We start from the raw sequence: 15,344 nt of genomic DNA on the forward strand, positions 1-15,344 counted from the left end.
AAGTATGACTAAGGAAAAGGAATTTTTAAAATGTAAATTTAATCTAAGTTGAAAAGCAAATAGACAAAAGAAGATAGATGAATGCCTAATCAGCACTTAAAAAGATGTTCAACACCATTAATCATTTGAGAAATGCTAAATAAACTATAAGGTACCGCTATAGATCCACTAATATGGCTAAAATGAAAGGAGCTGGCAATACCAAGTGTCTGTGCAAATGTAGAACCGACCAGAAATCTCACATATTACTAGTATTAATTTCACATTAGAATATACCTTACCAGATGATCCAGCAGTCCTACTCCTAGATTATTTAATCAGGAGAAATGAAAATTTATGGTGTAAATTGTTGGGGTAATGGAAATATTCTATACCTTGATTATGGTAGCAGTTATATGAGTACATACATCTGTCTCAAAACTTATCATGCTGGGGTGCCTGGGTGGCTCAGTCGGTCAAGCATCTGCCTTCAGCTCCGGTCATGATCTTAGGGTCCTGAGATCCAGTCTCGCATCAAGCTCCCTGAGTAGTGGGAAGTTTGCTTCTGCCTCTGCTCTCCCCTCTGCTTGGGCTCTCTCTTGGGCTCTCTCTCTCTCTTTCTCTTTCTCTCTCAAATAAATAAAATCTTAAAACAAAACAAAACAAAAAAGACAAAACTTATCATGCAATTCATTTAAAATTGATGACTTTTGCTGTATGTGGAGTATCCTCAAGCTGATTATAATATTCCTAGAAATGAATGATTGTAAAACTAGTACTTATAAAAACCTATAGAATTCAAAACTGCTGCTTTGTACAAATCTTATAGTTTAAATATTTATATTGCGAAGATTGGAAACACCAAAATGAATGAGTTTAACATCTAAGAATATTTTTTAAATTGCTAAAGAATAAACCCAAATAAACAAAAGGTAAAAGAAAAATTTAAATCATAATATGTGTATATATATATATGAACAAATGTGTATATATATATATATATATGAACAAATGTAATAAAGAGGATGTTACAGTAGCTAAGAACAAAAACATACACAAACTTGGCAAGATCAATTAGGTTTTCAGTGGTGAGTTCACTGGTGCTTATTGCATTATTTATTAAAATTAATGACCAAACAAAAATGTGCTAAGTACTGACAATGATGAGTATGTTCAATGAACCAGAGGTTATTTTTCATCTAATTCTGTGCATCTGAAGTACAACGGAGAAAAACACTGTTTTGGAAAACCTTGATACTTGTCTTTACAAACTTAAATAACAATAAAAATGGTCTGAAATACAATTGATTCTTGAACAATGTTGAGGTCAGGGATGCCAAGTCCCAACACCGCTGAAAATCCAGGTGCAACTTCTGGCTCCCCCAAAACTTGACTACCGCTATTCTGCGGTTGACCAGAAATGCCTTACTGTCAGTTAGTTCATATCTTGTGTGTTCTATGTATTAATATTACATTCTTATAATAAACTAGAGAAAAATGTTAAGAAAACCATAAGAAAGGGGAAGGGGTGCCTGGGTTGCTCAGCCAGTTGAAGCATCTGCTTTTGGCTCAGTTCATGATTCATAGGTCCTGGGATTGAGCCTCATGTCCTGCTCCCTGCTCAGGGGGAGCCTGTCTTTCCCTCTGCCGCTCTCCCTGCTTATGCTCTCTCTCTCTCTCTCTCTCTCTCTCTCATGAATGAATAAAATAAAATCTTTTTAAAAAATCATAAGAAAGGGAAAATACACTTACAGTACTGTACTGTATTTATTTTAAAAAATCTATAGAAGTGAATCATGTAGTTCAAACTTGTGCTGTTCAAGGGTCAACTCTATTACTTTTTAGGCATATGTATCAAGATATTACATGTTTGAATTTTCTCTTTCCAACTTTCCAGATTTTTAAAAAATATTTTATTTATTTATTTATTTACCTACTTACTTATTCATTCATTCATGAGAGACACAGAGAGAGAGGCAGAGACACAGGCAGAGGAAGAAGCAGGCTCCTCGCAGGGAGCCTGATGCAGGACTCAATCCCAGAACCCTGGGATCACGCCCTGAGCCAAAGGCAAATGCTCAACCACTGAGCCACTCCAGCGTTCCTCAACTTTCCAGATTTTTGAGGATATTTTTTTAAGGAAATATCAAGATTAGTAACCAGATTAATTTTTAACAATTTCATTAAATTTCGAAAATAGGACAACACAATAGGATACATGTTTGTGATTACGAATAAGTACTATAAAATATTTCTGACTCGGGAAGTACATTGTAGCATATATGTATACACACATACATATAGACACATATATACATATATATCTTATATGGTATATATGCCATAATATGTTGCATATAAAAGTATGTATGTATATTTGCACCTTCTATTCATTATTTTAGTAGGAAACACTTTAAGCTTGCTTATACAAGTACTCATCTCTACCACTGTAGAAAAATATGGCATATTAGGAATTTGTAGTTTATGAAGAAAAACCACTGGGGAACATCAATATTAACCCATTTGCTTTTCCAGTGCATGTGGTTACAAAACCAGAAACATAGCTTTATTGCATCCCTCATATTTTTGAGGAATATAATTAAAGTTATTCATTTATTGGCATTCTTTGACAGTTTCGTAAGTGTTGACAAGAGCCAAATTCAAAGAATTTTATAGACCTATAGTGACACTTCTTTTATATAAATCTGGCTTTAAAGCTTCTTAGTTATCATTTAATGTTAAGTAGTAGGTATGTCTGAATACAACTAGTTCCACACTTAAAATTATACTTAGGTCTTCATTTTTATATGAAAAGCAGTTTCCTTTCTCATATAGCCTCTCCCTGCAAAAGCACCTGCATGAATTTCAAACGGACTGGTCACTTTATCTGCTTAAGTACTGAGATTCTAAGAAGCCAGTAAGAATCCCAGAGATGTAATGCAAAGCTGCAGATACAAAATTTTAGTGACTAACATCCAAGAAAAGTTTAGTTCTTGCTCACTTATCAGTTCAAGGGGTGAATTCTGATCTGCAGATAGTTTTTCCATGAGTAGTAATCAGGCGACCAAGAATTCATTCATCTGTGGTCCTACCATAGTGGATTCTCATTATCATTTGCATCCAGCCACGGGGGGGGGGGGGAGGGGGGGAGAAACAGTGTGGGGTTGACCCACACAATTTTTTTAAACCTTCTCCCAATAAGACACAAAGCCTTTGCATTTGATCCCATTGACTAGAACTCCATGATACATTCTCACCAACCGCAAGGAACCTGGGACATGTAGCCTATTTGTGTGCCCAAGAAAAAGAACAAATAGATTTCAATAAATAGAAGTCACTGACACTGAAACTAATTCTATGCTGTTAACATCTGGATGATGAAAAGTGAAAAGGCTAAGTTCCAGTGATGGAAAATGTGCATAGCACGGTGTCATAACAAGAGGATGAACCAAGAATGATTATAGGTGGGCCTTATGCTATCTCTACCTTAACAACTGAGTAAATAGGCAAGTCATTTTGTAAAATTCTATTTTGAGTTTTGTGACTGGATTATCTCTAAGATTAGCTACAGCTCTAAAATACTATAATTATACTTTTGACAGTTTCTGAGCAGTTGAGTGAGACTTAAATGTACAAAGTTCCAGCAAATTGAAAAAAGGTGAAGAATAATTTCTGAAATGAATATTAAGGTTCATCTGATTGATTTTTATTACATATCAGAATTAATGTATTCTTTTTCTAGGAATTAAAATGAAAGTCAGTGAGTAATTATATTACATACCAATTGATTTTAGTCACTGTTTTTCAAAACTTATGTATTTTTTTTTTACCATTGTGTGCTGACACTGTTATTTTTGGCACATTGTAAGTACTGAATAACCATATGCTGAATGAATAAATGCATGACTAAATGGATAAAATGAAATTTCACTTTAATAGACTGAATTTGAGTCAAAAATATCCCTTACCTTATAAACTATCTCCACGGTTAAGAGAAAAAAAAAGCATACAAATAAAATACACACAAGAAATGGGCTCCTGTAGAATTTAATACTTAAATTCAATGCTCTCTTTTTCTTCAGAGCATGTTGTAAACAAAATTTATATTGGTCTCATAACTAAACTAACTCTAGCAAAAGTCCAAAAACTATAATTTCACAACTGGGACTGGCAAATGTAAAGACATAACATAGTTCACATGAAGAAGAGTGCATTTTCCATAATATATTACTTATAAGAATTGCTATTTTTGGAAGAATTTCCTAAGGGAAAGAACTAGAGAAGAAATGTATTATGTAAATGTTAGAGGATTTAGATTCTGAAGTTGGCAGAAAGCTTCTAAACACTGTGGGATAGACACATTTGGTCCTTTCATATTCTTGAATATAGCTGTCATCCCATTCCCCTACCAACTTAGAGAAGAGTTTCCCTTTCTCCAGTGTTTATGGGAGAGAAAATTTTACTTCCATTCAGGTAAATGTAGGCTAATTTCTTCTACATTTATATAATTATTGCATTTGTTCATTTCTTCAACAAATATTTTTTTGATTACACAATTTTCTTGTAGTTTTCTTTTCTAAAAGATATAATTGGCATATAATACATTAGTTTCAGGTATACAATGTAACAATAGGATGTTTGTATATATTATGAAAAGATCGCCATAAGTCTGGTTAACTTCCATCATCATACAGAATTACAAACCTTTTCTTGTGATGAAAGCTAGTAAGATCTACTCTCTTAGCAACTTCCAAATAAACAGCAGTATTATGAACTATAGTCACCATGCTATATATTATATTCTCATGACTTATTTATTTTGTATCTGGAAATTTGTGGGTTTTGATCTTCTTCACGCATTTGCCCAATGCTCTGCTACCTCCATCTCCGGCAATCACCAAGCTGTTTTCTGTGTCCATGAATTCAAGGTTTTTGGTCTATTTTCTACAATCTACATAAATGAAATCATATAGTATTTGTCTTTCTATCTGACTTATTTCATTTAGCATAATGTCCTCAAGTTCCAATCATGTTGTCACAAATGGTAAAATTCCATTCCTTTTTTACGCCTGAATAATATTCCTTTGTGTGTATGTATCACATTTTCTTGATCCATTCATTCATGGACACTTAGGTTGTTACTATATCTTGGCTCTTGTAAATAATGTTGCGACGAACATGGGGTGCAGGCATTTTTTTGTGTTAGCGGTTTTGTTTTATTTGTATGAATACCCAGAAGTTGAGCTGCTGGATCACAAGGTAGTTCTATTTTAAATTTTCTGAAGAACCTTTATACTATTTTCCATAGTGGGTGGACCAATTTATACTTCCACTACAGCTCCCATCCTCACTGTCTCTTGTTATTTCTTTTCTTCCTGACATTAGTCATTCTAGCAGGCATGAAGTGATGTCTCCTTGTGGCTTTAATTTGCATTTCCCTAATGATCAGTGATATTGAACATCATTTCATGTACCTGTTGGCCATCTGTATGTCATCTTTGGAAAAATGTTCAGATCTAGTTTTTTAATTAGAGTGTTTAGTGGTTTTGTGTGTTCTGTTTGTTATTGAGTCGTATTAGTTTTTTATATAGTTTGGACGTTGTCCTCTTATTAGATACATGGTGCATAATATTTTCTCCCCATCAGTAGATTGCCTTTTTATCTTGGTAATGTTTCCTTCATCCTGCAGAAGGTTTGTAGGTTGATGCTGTGCCACCTGTATACCCTTAGCTGTTATTTTTCATAGATTAATTGACTGTATATGTCTAGGATTATTTCAGGCCTCCTTATTTTGTTCCATTTGTCTGTCAAACTCTATGCCAATATCACACTGTTTTAATTACTATAGCTCTGTAATATAGTTTAAAATCAAGGAGCATGATGTCTCTAACTGTTATTCTTTCTCAGGATTGCTTTGGCTATTAGGATTTTTTATGAATCTATCTTCAAATATTTATCAAACAATTTCTATGGGCAAAAGACAGCTCTAAGTCTGAACATATACTAGTGATATAAACATGTCTGCTCTCATGCAATGTATAATCTCCAACAATAAGTCCCACATTATAGTATTGGACTGAGTAAAAAGAGAAAAAATTTGACATTCATCAATTATAATAAAGGAAAACATTAGAAAATTAAAATTAGTATAGAGATTATTTTCATGTGAAGAGTTAAATGAAGTGGGGTAATAGAGGATTAATCCTCTTTCCTCTATCTTTTAGTATCCAAAAGGGTGTGGAAATGGTAGGAAAAATATTATAGATCTAAAAATTAAAAGGCCCTAACTTGGAAGATAGATTTTGTGAATTCTATTCTATTAATTCATTTATTCATTCTGCAAATAGTGAGTTCCTACTATGGGCCACACACACACACACAGATTAATATGATATTCTCTAGATAAGAGAATGTACAATGTAACAATTATTTGAGAAGCACAAAATATAAAGAACATGGAAGGACCGCTTAATACAAGCAAGCATATGTCGTGATTTAAGAAAACTTGGGCACTTTGTAATTTAAGAGAACTTGAATGCATAAGAAAAAATTCCAAGGAAGATCACTGTGTAAAATAGATGTTGTACAGAAAAGAGACTATGTTTGAAGTAGAGATTCAACTCTGACAGCTGACTGTGAGTTTGGACACATGACATGAGCTCTCTGAGCCTCAATTTCCTCATACATGTCAAGGAATACATCTACTGCAAATGGTTGTTGTAAGGATTTAAAATATAGGCCCAGAGTCTGATGCATACTAGATCTTCTATAAATGGTCACCAGAGTTAAGACTGTATATGGAGTCTTTTAAATTCAAGTAAGAATAGTCAAGAATGTTCCAGATAAAGAAAAGCACAAATAACAAGGCTATAATAATAAAATTAGTCTTGTATGAGACTTTGTATGAGGTCTCCAGGTAACAACAGAGAAGGTGGTAAGCGGTGGGCAGAATAGAGAAGAGATTGGTAGAGAACGACTCCGGAGAAGTAAGATAATGAAGGACTGATAGGATATGATACAGAATCAGATTTTTGGTTACAAAAAATTTTCTTGGTAGCAACTGGAGTGTGAATTGGAGATGGAGCAATATGGCAGTAAGATCATATATAAAACATTTGGAGATAAGTATCCATTCCTCCTATGCACCAGCACAATAATGCTTGATATTAATCCACAAATGAAGAGATATCTACCTTTAAATCCAGGAGGGAAATGATGAAGATTGACATAGTGGAAGCAAAGGGAAATGTGAACCACAGATTTGGGAGAATCTTGGAAGTATGATTGGCCGGAATATATAACCCCACGGATGTGAGATAGGAAGAACAGAGAAGGGTCAGTAAGATTCTCGACCTGCTAATTGAATCACTGGGTAGATTAGAGGCTGGCCTGCCCTCAGTGCAGAGCATAGTCTCTAGAGGAAGGCCTGCTTGGGTTCAAGTCCTAGCTTCATCATTTTGTAACTGACATAACTGGAGTAAGTAACTAACTCCTCTACTTACCAGTGTTACACCTGCAGTAGATCAGGAGAGACTTGGAGTTCAGTCAAGTGGAGAGATTTTTCTAGAGTAAATTTTTATAATAAATAAAAAAGCTTGAGGCAGAAATATAAGCAAGGTGTGTGGGGAGGTTTGGCTGCTGTCTTGCCCAGTGCAGGAGCTACTAGCTACATGCAGTTAATAAAGCTTAAACTAAATTTTAAAAATTTAGCTTTATGGTCAACTAGTTGTACTTTTAAGTGCTCAGTAGTCACGCGTGTCTAGTGGCTACCATATCAGACAACGACTGCACAAAATATTTTCTTCACAACAGATCAGTGGACAGTGCTGAGCTCCTTGAAGAAATTAGAACAATATTAGAACATTTTAAAGAAGGAGGAAGAAGGGTATTCTTGAACCTTTTAGGGTGAGACATGTGTTTGTTCTATGTGAGTGTTTACCAAATCCCTCTCTACTGAAGAGAAATTTAACCAAGAACATCATATCATTCAATTTCATTCTAGCTACCTGATAGTTTGTCCAAAAGGTTATTAAATAAAGTACTTATTTGATAGTAAGGAACAGTATTGATCAGCTCAAAAATCATAGTCTTTGACTCAGTACTGACCTTGCTATACCACATGTAAGAACCCAATTTTCCAGAAAGAACTACCATCCCCGAGCCCCTAACTCAATAACATACCCCAAAGGGTGCAGCCAACTCCATTCCTGATGTTAAGCATATGACATTGTACATCTTTCATTATGGAGGGACACGGAAGACATATATTCTAAGTTTAGATGTTTTTCTGCTCATTCTATTATACCAGCACAAACGTTCATAGACTTGCTGAATGACTGGTCCACTCTTCTGACATGATGATATCATCACCTTAAGGAAATTGCATTATGGAAAAAGCAAAATTCAAGATTATGATTCATGGGCCTTATCAGTTAACTGATGATCAAGATGCAGCTAGCATTATAAAATAATGCAATTCCTATTAAAAATTTTCTGGCATAAGAATTCAAACTATTTTTAGGTTTGGATACCATCTTATGCCTAGAGGATGTGCTATATGGCCTGTATGTATGTCATCTTTCTATCATACAAGAACTCATGTGTTCAGTTTCCTCGCATGGAGTTTAACATGTACCTGCCCCTAGGAAAGTAAATGACCCACTTGTTTGTTTTATGTAACTGAAACAATATCTCTGCCAATTTAAAACTGATACTGCTACTTGGCCAGTTGAGGTTCTGCATGTCACTCGGTAAGCGATTCTAAATTTAAGTTTACAGAGTTGCCATGGGCAATGGATCTGTTTTAAGGAAAACTGGGTTACAATTCCCCCACTACAGGAATCCAGCCCTGTGTATGCTTCTCTACATATTCTCTCTTTCATACTTTCTTTCACACTTATTACATTTTAACATCCTAAAAAATTTACTTATTTAATAATATTTAGTGTTTGCTATACATTACTTCCTTCTTCATTCATGTTAGTGACTTAGGGACAGAGAGATTTGATTTGCCCACCAAAGTATCCCACTTATAGAAAAGTGCCTAAAATATATGAGTTATTAAACAAATATATATTGAGTGAATTAAAGCTGAATGGAGCCAGAGACTCTCCTAATGTCACCTGTTTAGTGATAGAAGGTAGTGAAAAACCACTATAATCCATTATAAATAGGATTACTATAAGGCTCAGATCTCACAAAAATATCCTGCATCTTCCTTACAAGTTGAAACCAATAACCATAGTCAAGGTTCTGGCTAAAGGTAAAAGTAATAATGAATGGGTCAAAGGGTTAAAAAGTCATAAATAACAACTATGACCCCAAGACAGAAGATGGCTATGTCTGCAGAAAGAAAGGATATTGTCTATGCTTGCATGTTTCCTTCTTTTCTCTCTTCCACGAGCATTTATAGGTCATTTTTATTGAGATGGGATAATAATAGGCTTAAGGAAATAGAAGATGTCACCTAGAAGTCTTAGACTTAGATACCTAGATTCTTGGAGATGTGTACAGTAACTGATGAGATTTTGGATTGTTTGCTTTTCTGGAGGGGATTGGGTATGTTTGCAATTTTAAGGTTGGTTATGTTACAGGCAAGTATTATTTTTAGAGATGTAGTTTAGATAGAAGGATATATGATGAAATCTAACAGCCAAAGGAGTAATTTTGTTAACATTTCATAGTTTGAGCGACCATCAACGTTGAACTCTCCTTCTACTGGTAAAAAAAGAAAACAACATGTGATTGTTCTATTTCTCCCTATGGAAACAGCGAAATGACACCTATAAGCAATAAAGGTATATAAAAGTACCTAAAGCTCAGCCTTGGATATTATATCTGAAATGAATGATGTAAAGAAATAAGATGGGTGATATTTATTAAAGTGGGCTCTGACTGTGACCATACATAGAAATATCCTATTTATTTTATTTAGTAAGTACACATATATGGGTCTTAATATGTGCCAAGTCCAGCTCTAAGTGTTTTGTATATATTAACTCATTTAGGAACTGGTAGTAATCACTGGTGCTCCTTGCCAAATATTCTGGGCTCAGTAAGACTGTACTCCCTGATGTCCTTCCTAAGCAAGGTATCAGTTTTGTTGTAAGTAGAGTGCATTGTAAGTATAAATGATATGTGTCACTTTCAGGCCTACCAACACTCCAATATGATACACTCCAGCCCTCTTTTAATGGCCATTTACAATGCTCCAGAGAATCTCTCTTCCATCAGCCAGGATTTAGGAGTTGTGATGACAAAAATGTGGAGCTGTCACCTAGCCAACCGGTAATGAACATGTTCCACGAGCATAAAATGAATCTTTGTTTTTAAGTTAGTGATATTTGAAGGGGTTATTTGTTATCAGAGCATAGTTTGCCCTCACCTAAAACCAACCCTTATGACATAGGTACTTGTTATTCCCATTTACAGAGAAAAATAAGCCACAGTGAGGTTAAGTAACCTAAATGAGCTCACACAGTAAGAAGCAGCAGACACAGAATTCAAACTCAGTAAAACTGGCTTCAGAGTCTATACTCCAACAGATAGGCTATGCTGCCTCTCTAGACTGTCATTTATAAAGGATAATTTCTGTTCTTTCTGATTTTTGGAATCCCGGAATGACTGTGTTCCTGTATGACTCCCAAGATTCTCCATTAGCTGCTCATTATTAGTGCAGGCCTTCCAATAAGCTCAACTTTTCTTTTTTAAAATAGTCAGAGTCATTTTGGTGCTTATAAACAAGAACCCTGAAAGGAATGTGTGTGTTTGTATTTGTGTGTGTGTGTGTGTGTGTGTGTGTGTGTGCACGCGCACACATGTGTGTTTATCTTAAAAGCAACAAGGATTTACTGAGGCAGTTTAAGCAAAGGAATCACGTGATCCAATTGTATTTAAAATAAGCCAGATGACCTTTATATATAGTCACAATTAATTAAAAGTATATTAAAACAAATTGATTAAAAATAACAATGTTGATAGAATATCTCTAGGTGTCCAACAAATTGAGTCACAAATCTCAGAGAATTTTAAATATTTGGAAAACACAATATAATAATACTCTCCTCTCATTATAATGCTATCTTCAAATAAATCCCAATTCAGACACAGTATACTTTTTCCAATCCTCAGAAATGGTTTCTATAATGGTATGACCAAGGAAATATATTCTGAAAGTCCCACAGAGCTACTTTTCTATTCACTACTGATTTTAAAGTGTTTTCAAAACTTCTGGTTAAACATTTGGAACTCTATTTTAAAGGTAACAAAAGAAGCTCTGAAAAACTAAGACTGGATTTAACATTTAATAAAACTGTCAATTGCTTTTCAAATTGGTAGCTGAAAAAATATTTAGACAGTAAATTGAAAGTTCTTATACCTATCATTGAAAAGTGGTGTTTATTTCCAGGATGTCTAAGGTAGAAATATGTAATCATGTGGAGGCCTAAGAAAATTTTTGCTTACAGTGGCTTATATTCAATACTTCTCTCCTAGAAGTGAGACAATGCATGTTGCCAATTTTTGTCTTTCATTGTTTCCATAATTGCCAGACTCTTTAAGTCAGATTTGAAGAATCTGAAAATAAAGCAAAATCACAATTTCACCCATGACACTTGAAAACTGCAGAAAGTTCTCTATTAATTGTATGTATTGAACCCTTGCTAAAGAATATAGGTCTAGATATTATCACACAAAATCAACAATAATTTTTAGTTTTTAGGGTTCCTAAAGTGATTAAACATAAAATAGAAGGAACATAATTTTCATTTAGGTCATATAAAAAAGAAAAGCTATGCTTATAAAGCTCTTTTTCCCTTTTTTGATAGAAGAGTTGGGTATATCCATGTGTGCATGTTTATTTTGATTTGCTGTTATGGGTTGTTGTTTTTTTCACTATCATTCTGATTGCAATGACTTCTTTCTATGTGAATAGATAATATTAATAAATTTAGGGCCGTTGTTCCTACATAAAGTTTGCCAGAGGTCAATGCATTCTTTTCATAGAACTACATTTGCATATTTGTACTTAGGAAGAATGAATTAACATATGCAAATCCTATGGCTTTTTTTTTTTTTTTTTTTTGGTAGATATGACCCTTTTGTCTTAATCTAGCTAGAGTGAGGTTTGCCCATTTGTTTAAGGTCTCATAAGATTGCTAAGCAAGGACCTTTGCCTAGCAAGTACTATTGGGAATAAAATCCAGGGATGCAGTGAATAAATTTTTGTCATTAACATTGCCTAGTCATGGTATAAATTTTTATCATAAGCTTTCTCCAGTGATGGAATGGAATGGTCAGAAACTTGCCTGCTGAATGAAAACTGGAGGCTAGAGATGACCTTGGTTGGTTGGAGCATCAGCAGGCCTGGAAGCTTACATGCCCAGGACCACTGAGACCTTGAAAGTATCAACTACTGGAATGGGGGACTGGGAAGCAGTCATGAAGCAGTGTGGTCTGGATATTACTTTTATTTTTTTATTTTTTTATTTTTGGATATTACTTTTAGTACAATTTTAATGGGCATGGCTTGACTCCTCAAGTCGAGACCCTAAAACAATGAATTGACAGTGTTTATTTAGAATCCAGTATAAAACATCTAGGATAGGGACTAAGATGATTTCAACATTTGTGCACCATATTTCTCCCATAGTGAATATGAATAAACTGAGCTTTGATGTTTGTGCTGGAAATTTTACCATTATTAATCTCCCCATCTATCGAAATACTTACTATGTGATTATTACATGGACAAGAATGTAACAATGAAAGGAATAAGCATTAATTCCAAATTAAGGTTACCTCTGAAGTCTGTCAATTGTACATTTTCTTAGTCCCTTAAATGAGGAAAGAATAGTCCTCATAATTGTATTATTTATTTACCTGAAAGAAACAGGAAGAGCTAAACATATGGTTTAGAATCACAATTAGATGGTTCCATGCAGTGAGCTCAGTAATCCATGATAATTTGATACAAACTGACATTTGGCTAAAACTGTGACAAGGAAAAAAGCCAATTTTCTTTGGGAAATAAGTGAATAATCTCCTAGGATCCTGAGATTGGGGAAAAAATAGGAAGAACAGGATAAAATGTAGATTTGTGGTTGGCTATAAGCTCGTAAGTACTATAGCACTTTCCTTTCTACAGATTTTCAGCAAGACTATAATTCACAGTAGCCCCTTGATCCCTTCTTTTTTTTTTTTTTTTTGCCTTACGCACTTGTTTATTTTTCTTGAAAATGTCCCCAGTGACTGCAGACATTTTTCTTAACAGGTGATTTTTCAATGAAATGTCATTTTGGCTTTGTGAGTTTCCTTAGTGGCATGTACCAAATGACTCATTTCATTTGTGACCAGAGCCAAATTCAAATTTAATTTTCCAGAGGGGACAAGTTAATGTATAACCTATTGTGCCACCTGGCATCCTAAATTAAATTTCCTGAACTGTTTTTACTGAGAACAGAATCAGGTATAGGTTTTGTAAAGGCATTTTCAACTGTCAGCTGTGCCTTCAATCACTTTTATAGTTATATAATTAATCCATTTGTTATAATTAATAAATAATAAATACCCAGGATTCTTAATTTTGAAAATGACAGCTGGATTATTTAGTTCTATGGAACTGCAATGATGTATACGCTGAACATTTGAGAAATATGAAAACCTCTCATCTGAACTGCCATTATAAATTATATGCTAGATACTGTGCCTCATGAATGCTATCATAGAGTGAAATGTTCATTAGAGTCAAACCCAAACCAGCTTAATTCCAAAGCTCATGTTCTTTCTATCACATAATGGTAGAGTTATAAGTGTTTTCAGATCCTGAGTCAGATTCAAATCCCAGGTCCACCATCTCTTAGCTGGGCAACTTTGGGAAGTAGTATGATCTCTCTGGGTTCCATCCGTAAAGTGGGAATGGCAGTGATGATAATAACAACCATAACACTGACCTCATTTAGTAATTATGAGAATTAAACAATTTATTTATGTGAAGAATCTCAGGCTCTCTGCTCCTGCCCATTTGACAAACAGCTGCATCTTCTTTTGCAGTGCCAGCTGTGTCCCCAAGACAGTGAAGGTCAGAGTAGATGGATTTCACCATATGGGGCACCTGGTCACTAGGGCTGTTTTTACCCCTGCAAAGTGGATATTAGCACCATCAGTGATTCCCTTTATTGATCTCAACTACTTGGTCTACATGTTCCAGTATGATTCTACCCATGACAGTCAACGGCACAGCCAAGGCTGAGAATGGGAAATTTGTCATCAAGGGGAAGTCCATCTCCATCTTCCAGGAGCAAGAATCCACCAACATCAAGTGGGTTATGCTAGTGTTGAGTATGTTGTGAAGTCCACTGGGGTCTTACCACCAGGGAGAAGGCTGAGGTTCACCTGAAGGATAGGGACAAAAGGGTCATCATCTCTGCCCTTTCTGCTGATGCCATGTTAGTGATGGGTTTGAACAATGAGAAGTATGACAACTTTGTCAGCAATGCCTCCTGCACCACCAACTGCTTAGCCTCTCTGGCTAAGGTCATCCATGACAACCTTGGCATTGTGGAGGGACTCATGACCAAAATCCAGGCCATTACTGCCACCCAGAAGACCAAGGACAGCACCTCTGGGGAGCTGTGGCATAATGGGCAAGGGGCTGCCCAGAATATCATCTCTGCTTCTATTGGCATTGCCAAGGTTATAGGCAAAGTCATCCCTGAGCTGAATGGGAAGCTCACTGGCCTGGCCTTCTAAGACCCTACCTCCAATATGTCAGTTGTTGATCTGACGTGCTGCCTGGAAAAGGTGCCAAATATGATAAAATCAGGAAGATGATGAAGCAGGCATTGGAGGGCCCCTCTGAGGCATCCTAAGCTACACTGAGGACTGGGTTTTCTCCTGGGGCTTTGACAGTATACCCACCCGTTCTTCCACCTTCAATGCTGGGGCTGGCATTGCTTTCAATGACCACTTTGTCAAGCTTATTTCCTGGTATGGCAATGGTTTTGGCTACAGCAACCAGATGGTGGACCTAATGATCCACAATGGCCTCCAAGGAGTAAGAGCCTCCTGGACCTCCAGCTCCAGTGAGACCAACAAGAAGAGAGAGAGGTCCTCGTGCTAGGGAGTCCTTGTTCCAACTCTCATCCCCTAACACACTGAGAATCTCATGACTTCTACACAGTTTCCATTCCAGACCCTCTGAAGGAGGGGAGGGGCTTGGGGATCCCTAGTTTGTCAAGTACTATCAATAAAGTACACTGTACTAAAAAAAAAAAACCCTTCAAACTGTACTTACACATAATGAGTATTCGAAAAACATCATGTACTACTATTAGTTGTTAAAGTCTTCATATTTATAGTACCTTAGC

The 15,344-nt window shown here is 35.5% G+C and overlaps 1 pseudogene; it reads left to right on the forward strand.

Annotated features, from left to right (window-relative positions):
* Positions 1-13,942: 13,942 nt before the first annotated feature.
* LOC140602283 (glyceraldehyde-3-phosphate dehydrogenase-like) lies at positions 13,943-15,097 on the forward strand (annotated as a pseudogene).
* The last annotated feature ends 247 nt before the right edge of the window (positions 15,098-15,344 follow it).

The sequence above is a fragment of the Canis lupus genome, chromosome 13 (genome assembly GCF_048164855.1).
Source record: "Canis lupus baileyi chromosome 13, mCanLup2.hap1, whole genome shotgun sequence".
NCBI lineage: Eukaryota > Metazoa > Chordata > Mammalia > Carnivora > Canidae > Canis > Canis lupus.